Source organism: Eleutherodactylus coqui, chromosome 13 (assembly GCF_035609145.1).
Source record: "Eleutherodactylus coqui strain aEleCoq1 chromosome 13, aEleCoq1.hap1, whole genome shotgun sequence".
Classification (NCBI taxonomy): Eukaryota; Metazoa; Chordata; class Amphibia; order Anura; family Eleutherodactylidae; genus Eleutherodactylus; species Eleutherodactylus coqui.
Window position 1 is genome coordinate 122,766,470 of NC_089849.1, and position 13,019 is coordinate 122,779,488.

The following is a 13,019-nucleotide window of genomic DNA, read 5'->3' on the forward strand; positions in this document are numbered from 1 at the left end:
CCCTCCTGCTATATATACTGTACATACTACAGGGCTCAGTGTATAATGTGTCCCCTCCTGCTATATATATTATACATACTACAGGGAGCAGTGTATAATGTGTCCCCCTCCAGCTATATATACTATACATACTTCAGGGCTCAGTGTATAATGTGTCCCTCCTGCTATATATACTGTACATACTACAGGGCTCAGTGTATAATGTGTCCCCTCCTGCTATATATATTATACATACTACAGGGAGCAGTGTATAATGTGTCCCCTCCTGCTATATATACTATACATACTACAGGGATCAGTGTATAATGCGTCCCCCTCCAGCTATATATACTATACATACTTCAAGGCTCAGAGTATAATGTGTCCCTCCTGCTATATATACTGTACATACTACAGGGCTCAGTGTATAATGTGTCCCCTCCTGCTATATATACTATACATACTACAGGGATCAGTGTATAATGTGTCCATCCTGCTATATATACTATACATACTACAGGGATCAGTGTATAATGTGTCCCTCCTGCTATATATACTATACATACTACAGGGATCAGTGTATAATGTGTTCCCTCCTGCTATATATACTATACATACTACAGGGCTCAGTGTATAATGTGTCCCCTCTCCTGCTATATATACTATACATACTACAGGGCTCAGTGTATAATGTTCCGCCTCCTGCTATATATACTATACATACTACAGGGCTCAGTGTATAATGTGTCCCTCCTGCTATATATACTATACAAACTACAGGGATCAGTGTATAATGTGTCCCCTCCTGCTATATATACTATATATACTACAGGGATCAGTGTATAATGTGCCCCCTCCTGCTATATATACTGTACATACTACAGGGCTCAGTGTATAATGTGTCCCCTCCTGCTATATATACTATACATACTACAGGGCTCAGTGTATAATGTGTCCCCCTCCTGCTATATATACTATACATACTACAGGGCTCAGTGTATAATGTGTCCCTCCTGCTATATATACTGTACATACTACAGGGCTCAGTGTATAATGTGTCCCCCTCCTGCTATATATACTATACATACTTCAGGGCTCAGTGTATAATGTTCCCCCCCTGCTGCTATATATACTATACATACTACAGGGCTCAGTGTACAATGTGTCCCCTCCTGCTATATATACTATACATACTACAGGGCTCACTGTATAATGTCCCACTCCTGCTATATATACTATACATACTACAGGGCTCAGTGTATAATGTGTCCCCTCCTGCTATATATACTATACATACTACAGGGATCAGTGTATAATGTACTCCTCCTGCTATATATACTATACATACTACAGGGATCGGTGTATAATGTGCCCCCTCCTGCTATATATACTATACATACTACAGGGATCAGTGTATAATGTACTCCTCCTGCTATATATACTATACATACTACAGGGATCAGTGTATAATGTGTCCCTCCTGCTATATATACTATACATACTACAGGGCTCAGTGTATAATGTGTCCCCTTCTGCTATATATACACTATACATACTACAGGGCTCAGTGTATAATGTGTCCCCTTCTGCTATATATACTATACATACTACAGGGCTCAGTGTATAATGTTCCCCCCCTGCTGCTTTATATACTATACATAGTACAGGGCTTAGTGTTTAATGTGCCCCCTCCTGCTATATATACTATACATACTACAGGGATCAGTGTATAATGTGTCCCCCTCCTGCTATATATACTATACATACTACAGGGCTCAGTGTATAATGTTCCTCCCCTGCTGCTTTATATACTATACATAGTACAGGGCTCAGTGTTTAATGTGCCCCCTCTTGCTATATATACTATACATACTACAGCGATCAGTGTATAATGTGTCCCCCTCCAGCTATATATACTATACATACTTCAGGGCTCAGTGTATAATGTGTCCCCCTCCAGCTATATATACTATACATACTACAGGGCTCAGTGTATAATGTGTCCTCCTCCTACTATATATACTATACATACTACAGGGCTCAGTGTATAATGTGTCCCCTCCTGCTATATATACTATACATACTACAGGGATCAGTGTATAATGTGTCCCTCCTGCTATATATACTATACATACTACAGGGATCAGTGTATAATGTGTCCCTCCTGCTATATATACTATACATACTACAGGGATCAGTGTATAATGTGTTCCCTCCTGCTATATATACTATACATACTACAGGGCTCAGTGTATAATGTGTCCCCTCTCCTGCTATATATACTATACATACTACAGGGATCAGTGTATAATGTGTTCCCTCCTGCTATATATACTATACATACTACAGGGCTCAGTGTATAATGTGTCCCCTCTCCTGCTATATATACTATACATACTACAGGGCTCAGTGTATAATGTGTCCCCTCTCCTGCTATATATACTATACAAACTACAGGGCTCAGTGTATAATGTGTCCCTCCTGCTATATATACTATACATACTACAGGGCTCAGTGTATAATGTGTCCCCTCTCCTGCTATATATACTATACATACTACAGGGCTCAGTGTATAATGTGTCCCTCCTGCTATATATACTATACAAACTACAGGGCTCAGTGTATAATGTTCCGCCTCCTGCTATATATACTATACATACTACAGGGCTCAGTGTATAATGTGTCCCTCCTGCTATATATACTATACAAACTACAGGGATCAGTGTATAATGTGTCCCCTCCTGCTATATATACTATATATACTACAGGGATCAGTGTATAATGTGCCCCCTCCTGCTATATATACTGTACATACCACAGGGCTCAGTGTATAATGTGTCCCCCTCCTGCTATATATACTATACATACTACAGGGCTCAGTGTATAATGTGTCCCTCCTGCTATATATACTGTACATACTACAGGGCTCAGTGTATAATGTGTCCCCCTCCTGCTATATATACTATACATACTACAGGGCTCAGTGTATAATGTGTCCCTCCTGCTATATATACTGTACATACTACAGGGCTCAGTGTACAATGTGTCCCCTCCTGCTATATATACTATACATACTACAGGGCTCACTGTATAATGTCCCACTCCTGCTATATATACTATACATACTACAGGGCTCAGTGTATAATGTGTCCCCTCCTGCTATATATACTATACATACTACAGGGCTCAGTGTATAATGTGTCCCCTCCTGCTATATATACTATACATACTACAGGGATCGGTGTATAATGTGTCCCCCTCCTGCTATATATACTATACATACTACAGGGATCAGTGTATAATGTACTCCTCCTGCTATATATACTATACATACTACAGGGATCAGTGTATAATGTGTCCTCCTCCTGCTATATATACTATACATACTACAGGGCTCAGTGTATAATGTACTCCTCCTGCTATATATACTATACATACTACAGGGATCAGTGTATAATGTACTCCTCCTGCTATATATACTATACATACTACAGGGATCAGTGTATAATGCCCCCCCCCCCTGCTGCTATATATACTATAGATACTACAGGGCTCAGTGTATAACGTGTCCCTCCTGCTATATATACTATACATACTACAGGGATCAGTGTATAATGTGTCCCCCTCCTGCTATATATACTATACATACTACAGGGCTCAGTGTTTAATGTGCCTCTTTCCTGCTATATATACTATACATACTACAGGGCTCAGTGTATAATGTGTCCCCTCCTGCTATATATACTATACATACTACAGGGCTCAGTGTATAATGTGTCCCCCTCCTGCTATATATACTATACATACTACAGGGCTCAGTGTATAATGTGTCCCCTCCTGCTATATATACTATACATACTACAGGGCTCAGTGTATAATGTGTCCCCCTCCTGCTATATATACTATACATACTACAGGGCTCAGTGTATAATGTGTCCCCTCCTGCTATATATACTATACATACTACAGGGCTCAGTGTATAATGTGTCCCCTCTCCTGCTATATATACTATACATACTACAGGGCTCAGTGTATAATGTGTCCCTCCTGCTATATATACTATACAAACTACAGGGCTCAGTGTATAATGTTCCGCCTCCTGCTATATATACTATACATACTACAGGGCTCAGTGTATAATGTGTCCCTCCTGCTATATATACTATACAAACTACAGGGATCAGTGTATAATGTGTCCCCTCCTGCTATATATACTATATATACTACAGGGATCAGTGTATAATGTGCCCCCTCCTGCTATATATACTGTACATACCACAGGGCTCAGTGTATAATGTGTCCCCCTCCTGCTATATATACTATACATACTACAGGGCTCAGTGTATAATGTGTCCCTCCTGCTATATATACTGTACATACTACAGGGCTCAGTGTATAATGTGTCCCCCTCCTGCTATATATACTATACATACTACAGGGCTCAGTGTATAATGTGTCCCTCCTGCTATATATACTGTACATACTACAGGGCTCAGTGTACAATGTGTCCCCTCCTGCTATATATACTATACATACTACAGGGCTCACTGTATAATGTCCCACTCCTGCTATATATACTATACATACTACAGGGCTCAGTGTATAATGTGTCCCCTCCTGCTATATATACTATACATACTACAGGGCTCAGTGTATAATGTGTCCCCTCCTGCTATATATACTATACATACTACAGGGATCGGTGTATAATGTGTCCCCCTCCTGCTATATATACTATACATACTACAGGGATCAGTGTATAATGTACTCCTCCTGCTATATATACTATACATACTACAGGGATCAGTGTATAATGTGTCCTCCTCCTGCTATATATACTATACATACTACAGGGCTCAGTGTATAATGTACTCCTCCTGCTATATATACTATACATACTACAGGGATCAGTGTATAATGTACTCCTCCTGCTATATATACTATACATACTACAGGGATCAGTGTATAATGCCCCCCCCCCCTGCTGCTATATATACTATAGATACTACAGGGCTCAGTGTATAACGTGTCCCTCCTGCTATATATACTATACATACTACAGGGATCAGTGTATAATGTGTCCCCCTCCTGCTATATATACTATACATACTACAGGGCTCAGTGTTTAATGTGCCTCTTTCCTGCTATATATACTATACATACTACAGGGCTCAGTGTATAATGTGTCCCCTCCTGCTATATATACTATACATACTACAGGGCTCAGTGTATAATGTGTCCCCCTCCTGCTATATATACTATACATACTACAGGGCTCAGTGTATAATGTGTCCCCTCCTGCTATATATACTATACATACTACAGGGCTCAGTGTATAATGTGTCCCCCTCCTGCTATATATACTCTACATACTACAGGGCTCAGTGTATAATGTGTCCCCCTCCTGCTATATATACTATACATACTACAGGGATCAGTGTATAATGTGTCCCTACTGCTATATATACTATACATACTACAGGGCTCAGTGTATAATGTGTCCCCCTCCTGCTATATATACTATACATACTACAGGGCTCAGTGTATAATGTGTCCCCCTCCTGCTATATATACTATACATACTACAGGGCTCAGTGTATAATGTTCCCCCCCCTGCTAAATATACTATACATACTACAGGGCTCAGTGTATAATGTGTCCCCCTCCTGCTATATATACTATACATACTACAGGGCTCAGTGTATAATGTGTCCCCCTCCTGCTATATATACTATACATACTACAGGGCTCAGTGTATAATGTTCCCCCCCCCCCTGCTGCTATATATACTATACATACTACAGGGATCAGTGTATAATGTGTCCCCTCCTGCTATATATACTATACAAACTACAGGGATCAGTGTATATTGTGTCCCCTCCTGCTATATATACTATACATACTACAGGGCTCAGTGTATAATGTGTCCCCTCCTGCTATATATACTATACATACTACAGGGCTCAGTGTATAATGTGTCCCCTCCTGCTATATATACTATACATACTACAGGGCTCAGTGTATAATGTGTCCCCCTCCTGCTATATATACTATACATACTACAGGGCTCAGTGTATAATGTGTCCCCTCCTGCTATATATACTATACATACTACAGGGCTCAGTGTATAATGTGTCCCCCTCCTGCTATATATACTATACATACTACAGGGCTCAGTGTATAATGTGTCCCCCTCCTGCTATATATACTATACATACTACAGGGATCAGTGTATAATGTGTCCCCCTCCTGCTATATATACTATACATACTACAGGGCTCAGTGTATAATGTGTCCCCCTCCTGCTATATATACTATACATACTACAGGGCTCAGTGTATAATGTGTCCCCCTCCTGCTATATATACTATACATACTACAGGGCTCAGTGTATAATGTTCCCCCCCCTGCTAAATATACTATACATACTACAGGGCTCAGTGTATAATGTGTCCCCCTCCTGCTATATATACTATACATACTACAGGGCTCAGTGTATAATGTTCCCCCCCCTGCTGCTATATATACACTATACATACTACAGGGCTCAGTGTATAATGTGTCCCCCTCCTGCTATATATACTATACATACTACAGGGCTCAGTGTATAATGTGTCCCCCTCCTGCTATATATACTATACATACTACAGGGCTCAGTGTATAATGTTCCCCCCCCCCTGCTGCTATATATACTGCACATACTACAGGGCTCAGTGTATAATGTGCCCCCTCCTGCTATATATACTATACATACTACAGGGCTCAGTGTATAATGTGTCCCCTCCTGCTATATATACTATACATACTACAGGGCTCAGTGTATAATGTTCCCCCCTGCTGCTATATATATACTATACATACTACAGGGCTCAGTGTATAATGTTCCCCCCCTGCTGCTATATATAGCATTATAAGGTGACCAGACGTGTCGATTTAGGCCACCGTCACATGGGCGACACCGCATCGCTGCGAGAAAATCGCAGCGATATTGCATCACTGCAGCGTACGATATCGCTGCGATTTTCTCGCAACAATACCGCGATTTTGTAGCGCTACAAAGTCGTATGTGACGCTACAAAATCACGCAACTTTGTAGCATCTGATACTGTCAAAGTTGCATCGCATTGCATGCAAACCGCGTTTTTGTGCGATGCGATGCAACAGAGAGGAAGGATCCATAGAGAAACATGGGCTACAAAACCTCGTGAGTCGCGGGCATATCGCTGGACCTGCGAGGTTTGTGTGTCGTTTTGTAGCATGCTACAAAACATCTCATGTGTGAAGGAACCCATAGGAAACCATGGGCAAATACATGCGATTTGTCGCATCGTAGCAATGATACAAAATCACGCGACTTTGTCGCCCGTGTGAAGGAGGCCTTAGGCGGGACAGTCCCGATTTGGGACCCTGTGTCCCGCTTTCTGCTGGTGCAGCCATTTGTCCCACTTTTGGGACATTTGTCCCGCTTTTGGAAAGTCTGGTCACTGCAGCTCCCCAGCTGGTAATCACGTTGTGGAGCCGTGGCGGATGCACACGCTGACAGCAGTGTGTGCCTCCGAGATCTTCCTGTCCCTCTCCTTCAACTCTCCTTTTTAGTTCCGCAAGAGGAGTGGAGAAGGCAGGAGGCGCTGCTGCAGGTGCACACACACTTCCTACCACAGCAGCGCCAAGAAGAGAAGACTAGGAAGTGGGTAAGTATATTGGTTTCATGGGGGCTCTACTACTACTGTAGGGGTAACTGTTACTACTGGGGTCGATGTAAGGGACACTATTAGTAATAGTGTCCCCTATATCAGCCCCTTTAGTAATAGTATTAGCACTGAGGCCACTGTGGGGGTCACTGTTACTACTGAGGGCACTGTGTGTGACACTATTACTACTGGTGTTACTCTGGGGTCACTATTACTACTGTAGCCACTGTGGGGGACACTATTACTACTGGTGGTAACCATTACTACTGAGGCCCCTGTGAGGTCACTATTACTACTGAGGCCCCTGTGAGGTCACTATTACTACTGAGGCTACTGTGGGGGTCACTATTACTACTCAGTCCACTGTGTAGGGTCACATTTACTACTGGGGCCACTATGGGGGACAATATTTCTACCAAGGTCATTGTGGGGGTCACTTACTATTGAGACCACTGTGGGGGTCCCTATTACTACTGAGGTCCACTGTGGGGTACACTTACTACTGAAGGCCACTGTGGGGGGCACTGTTACTACTGGGGCTACTATAGAGGACACTATTACTATTGAGGGCCACTGTGGGGGTCACTGTTACTATTGGGGGCATTGTGGGTGACACTATTACTACTGAGGGCCACTGCGGGGGTCATTGTTATTACTGAGGGCACTGGGGAGGACACTATTACTACTGGGGCCACTCTGCACGTGGCAGCATGAATCAAGCTGACTAAGGGCGCTTTCACTTGACACTTTTTGTATTTAGTGTTTTATGAGCCAAAACCAGGAGTGGATAGAAAGTATAATGGAAAGATTTGCACGTCTTCCGTATTTTGGACCCACTCCTGGTTTTGGCTCCCAAAATACTGAACACAAAAACTGTCATGTGAAAGCGCCCTTAGGGTACGTTTACACGTGGCCGACATGCTGAGGAATGTCCACAGCAGAAATATGCATGGGAAATTCTGTATCCAAAAAAACTGTCAAAATCTGTACCCCTGGTGCGAATTGTGACTGAAAATCATCCGCGCCCCCACAACTGTCATACAATGCGCCGCTCCCCCTCACCTCCTCCGTAGGCTTCCCGCTATCAGCGCTCCCCGGCTTCTGGTCCTAGCGGCCAGCTCAGGTGCGGCATCGCTGGTCAGGTGAGGCCACTACAGGCCGCTAGGATTCGGAATCCAGGGTGCGTGACAGCGGAAGCCTGCGGAGGAGGTGAGGAGGAGCGCCAAATAGTGGATCCGCGGCTAATTTTCAGTCAAAATTCGCCTCAATGGTACAGATTTCGAGGTTTTTGGATGCAGAAATGCAGAATTTGCTCCCGGTCTTTTTTGAAGCGGCCGTGTACTTTTTATAACGACGGAGTTAAAATCATATGTCGTGATAAGCCCCGCCCCTGACCACACCCCTCTGTCCCTAGCAAAATCTGGTCACGTTAAGGTCGCACAGGGTGGGATCTTGCAGTTTGGCCGCAGGGAAAAAATGCTGTGAAAGCGCTGCTTCAAAAACCAGGAGCACTTAGCTGCGGGGTTTTGGAGCGGCTTGGCCGGATGCTTTTCCGTTGCGGCCGGCGCTCCCATAGAGGAGAGCGCAACCGCAACAGAAAAAAAAAATTGATATGCTGCGGCCGGGGAACTCTGCGCCACAGCACCGGCTTTGCCACGATGGATTGGCCGACCCGTGTGGACGATATTTTTGACAAATCTCGCCCACATAGCTGGCTAATCACGGGATTAGCGAAATTCCAGATGAAATTTCTGCGGCGAATCCGCCCTGTGTGAACCCAGCCTAAGGCCACCTGCAAACGGGCGGGTCGGACCCGGTGACCCCAGCTTACCACTCCGTTGGTCTTTTCCTCTGTGGCGAATGTGCAGGCTGGAGCGCCGGCCTGCACATGCACAGTACAGAGGCTGCCGCACCGTCGCTATGGCGATGACTTGGCCTTCACTGCTCCGAATGTGCCGGCCGAAGCACTGGCCGCTGCTTGCACAGTTGAGAGGACGCTGTGCCGTCGCTATGGTGATGACGCGGCTCCTGCAGCCATTCTGCAATGATGATACGGGCGCGGGACGGACGGCTTCCATTGACTTTAACGGAAGCCGGCCATGTGTAGCCCGCACAAAATCGCAGCATGCTGTAAATTCTCCCCCGGGAGTGAAAAATCGTAATTGATTTCGGCTCGTGGGCCGGAAATCGTGTTTTCTCATAGCATGCTATGGACTGGATTTGCTGCAGAATCCAGAGGCGGAATCCCGCTCCGTACTCCGACCCGTCTGCAGGAGGCCGAAGTATTATCACTGTCCTCCAGTGTGCCTGCGGTGTGAGGGGGTCTCCTCTGCAGCAGTGAAGGGGTTACAGACCCTCCGGCAGAGAAGAGGTTACAGACCCTCCAGCAGTGAAGGGGTCCTCAGGCTGGAGCCTCCAGCAGTGAAGGGGTTACAGACCCTCCAGTAGTGTTAGGGGTCCTCAAGCTGGAGCCCCCAGCAGTGAAGGGGTTACAGACCCTCCAGCAGTGTTTGGGGTCCTCAGGCCGGAGCCTCCAGCAGGGAAGGGGTTACAGACCCACCAGCAGTGTTTGGGGTCCTCAGGCCGGAGCCTCCAGCAGTGAAGGGGTTACAGACCCTCCAGCAGTGTTTGGGGTCCTCAGGCCGGAGCCTCCAGCAGTGAAGGGGTTACAGACCCTCCAGCAGTGTTTGGGGTCCTCAGGCCGGAGCCTCCAGCAGTGAAGGGGTTACAGACCCTCCAGCAGTGTTTGGGGTCCTCAGGCTGGAGCCCCCAGCAGTGAAGGGGTTACAGACCCTCCAGCAGTGTTTGGGGTCCTCAGGCTGGAGCCTCCAGCAGTGAAGGGGTTACAGACCCACCAGCAGTGTTTGGGGTCCTCAGGCCGGAGCCTCCAGCAGTGAAGGGGTTACAGACCCTCCAGCAGTGTTTGGGGTCCTCAGGCCGGAGCCTCCAGCAGTGAAGGGGTTACAGACCCTCCAGCAGTGTTTGGGGTCCTCAGGCTGGAGCCTCCAGCAGTGAAGGGGTTACAGACCCACCAGCAGTGTTTGGGGTCCTCAGGCCGGAGCCTCCAGCAGTGAAGGGGTTACAGACCCTCCAGCAGTGTTTGGGGTCCTCAGGCTGGAGCCCCCAGCAGTGAAGGGGTTACAGACCCTCCAGCAGTGTTTGGGGTCCTCAGGCTGGAGCCTCCAGCAGTGAAGGGGTTACAGACCGTCCAGCAGTGTTTGGGGTCCTCAGGCTGGAGCCTCCAGCAGTGAAGGGGTTACAGACCCTCCAGCAGTGTTTGGGGTCCTCAGGCTGGAGCCTCCAGCAGTGAAGGGGTTACAGACCGTCCAGCAGTGTTTGGGGTCCTCAGGCTGGAGCCTCCAGCAGTGAAGGGGTTACAGACCCTCCAGCAGTGTTTGGGGTCCTCAGGCTGGAGCCTCCAGCAGTGAAGGGGTTACAGACCCTCCAGCAGTGTTTGGGGTCCTCAGGCTGGAGCCTCCAGCAGTGAAGGGGTTATAAAGACCCTCCAGCAGTGAAGGGGTTACAGACCCTCCAGCAGTGTTTGGGGTCCTCAGGCTGGACCCTCCAGCAGTGAAGGGGTTACAGACCCTCCAGCAGTGTTTGGGGTCCTCAGGCCGGAGCCCCCGCAGCTGTATAGATAGAGGTCCTATGATGATATCGCCACACCAGTAATGACGGGGACTGCCGCTGGGGGGAGGACATATTAACATTCTCCACAACACTTCTGCCCTAGACAGCAATTCCAGCAACCTGATTGGCTGATTCACCAAACAACCAATCAGGTTGCTGGAATTGCTGAATAGGGCAGAAGTGTTGTGGAGAATGTTAATATGCCGGCCGCACGGATTCCCCTGTCATGGAACGCAAACCAAGGCATGAGGTGGAACGCAGCCCTGGGAAGCACTTGTCTGCAGGCCACTTCCGCTTCCTGTGAGCTTAGGATTTGAGAGCTAGAGAATAATAAAATATCCCGAGGTAAGTGATGTCAGTGGGTGGCGGTCAGTAGAGGGGGGAAGGGGGTGCCCGGTGTATGAGGGGTCTCCCCACCAGCAGCCCTCGGCAGGGGGCGCCTTCTATCCCTCCACTCATTATACTGACATTTTCTTCATTTATATTATTTTCTGGGTGTTTTTAATTTTTTTCTTCATATTTCCATTAATACATTCTTTGTCACAAACAATAGCGCCCCCAGAAGGAGGTGTCGCTCTGCTGCAGCCCTGTCCTGCGGTTCCATCTCAGGCAGATCTGTAGATGATGGGAGTTGTGGTGATTAGATGGAGGGTCTTGTGGTTCCCCCCCTTGGTCTATAAGAGGCTCTCGGAGGCTCCTTGTGTGCAGTGACCTCTTCTTCTGCTTGTAGAGCTTGTTGGCCACTAGACGCCTCTATAAGGCAGAGAAGAGATGTCACCCCGTTACCAGAGGGGGGCGCATCATTGGGATGGTCGTATCCATGAATTGTCCCCCAGCAGCCGTTCTGACCAGACTATTAGGGGGTGTTGGCGGCACACAAGGTGACCGGGCTCAGGACGCCCCCTACAGACCACCAGTAGAGAGGACCGACTGATGCCATTGGATACATACGAGCATGGAGGCATACAGGTTTTGTATCACATCTTGTATCCAAGCTAGAGGCGGTACAACAGTGTACTAGAGCCTTCATGCCCTCTGCAGCACATTTTGTATCCAAGCTAGAGGTGGTACAACAGTGTACTAGAGCCTCCATGCCCGCCCGTATCACATCTTGTATCCAAGCTAGAGGCGGTACAACAGGGTACTAGAGCCTCCATGCCCGCCTGTATCACATTTTGTATCCAAGCTAGAGGTGGTACAACAGGGTACTAGAGCCTCCATGCCCGCCCGTATCACATCTTGTATCCAAGCTAGAGGCGGTACAACAGGGTACTAGAGCCTCCATGCCCGCCTATCACATTTTGCATCCAAGCTAGAGGTGGTACAACAGGGTACTAGAGCCTCCATGCCCGCCCGTATCACATCTTGTATCCAAGCTAGAGGCGGTACAACAGGGTACTAAAGCCTCCATGATCACTTGTATCACATCTTGTATCCAAGCTAGAGGCGGTACAACAGGGTACTAGAGCCTCCATGCCTGCCCATATCACATCTTGTATCCAAGCTATGGGCGGTACAACAGGGTACTAGAGCCTCCATGCCTGCCCGTTTCACATCTTGTATCCAAGCTAGAGGCGGTACAACAGGGTACTAGAGCCTCCATGCCCGCCCGTTTCACATGTTGTATCCAAGCTAGAGGCGGTACAACAGGGTACTAGAGCCTCCATGCCCGCCCGTTTCACATCTTGTATCCAAGCTATGGGTGGTACAACAGGGTAC

General features: G+C 46.8%; 1 protein-coding gene across 5 annotated transcripts in view; it reads left to right on the forward strand.

Moving 5' to 3' along the window:
• Window positions 1-13,019, forward strand: part of LOC136588076 (zinc finger protein 84-like) — a 130,682-nt gene that overhangs the window by 96,458 nt on the left and 21,205 nt on the right. For 2 of the 5 annotated variants that reach the window (XM_066587007.1, XM_066587005.1), the window contains exon 1: window positions 11,510-11,645. The exons of 2 other annotated variants lie outside the window; for them this stretch is intronic. The gene's annotated coding sequence lies outside the window, so the exon portion shown is untranslated. Of the gene's footprint in view, window positions 1-11,509; window positions 11,646-13,019 lie in introns of those variants that run through there. One more of the 5 variants, XM_066587008.1, reaches the window with a different exon arrangement.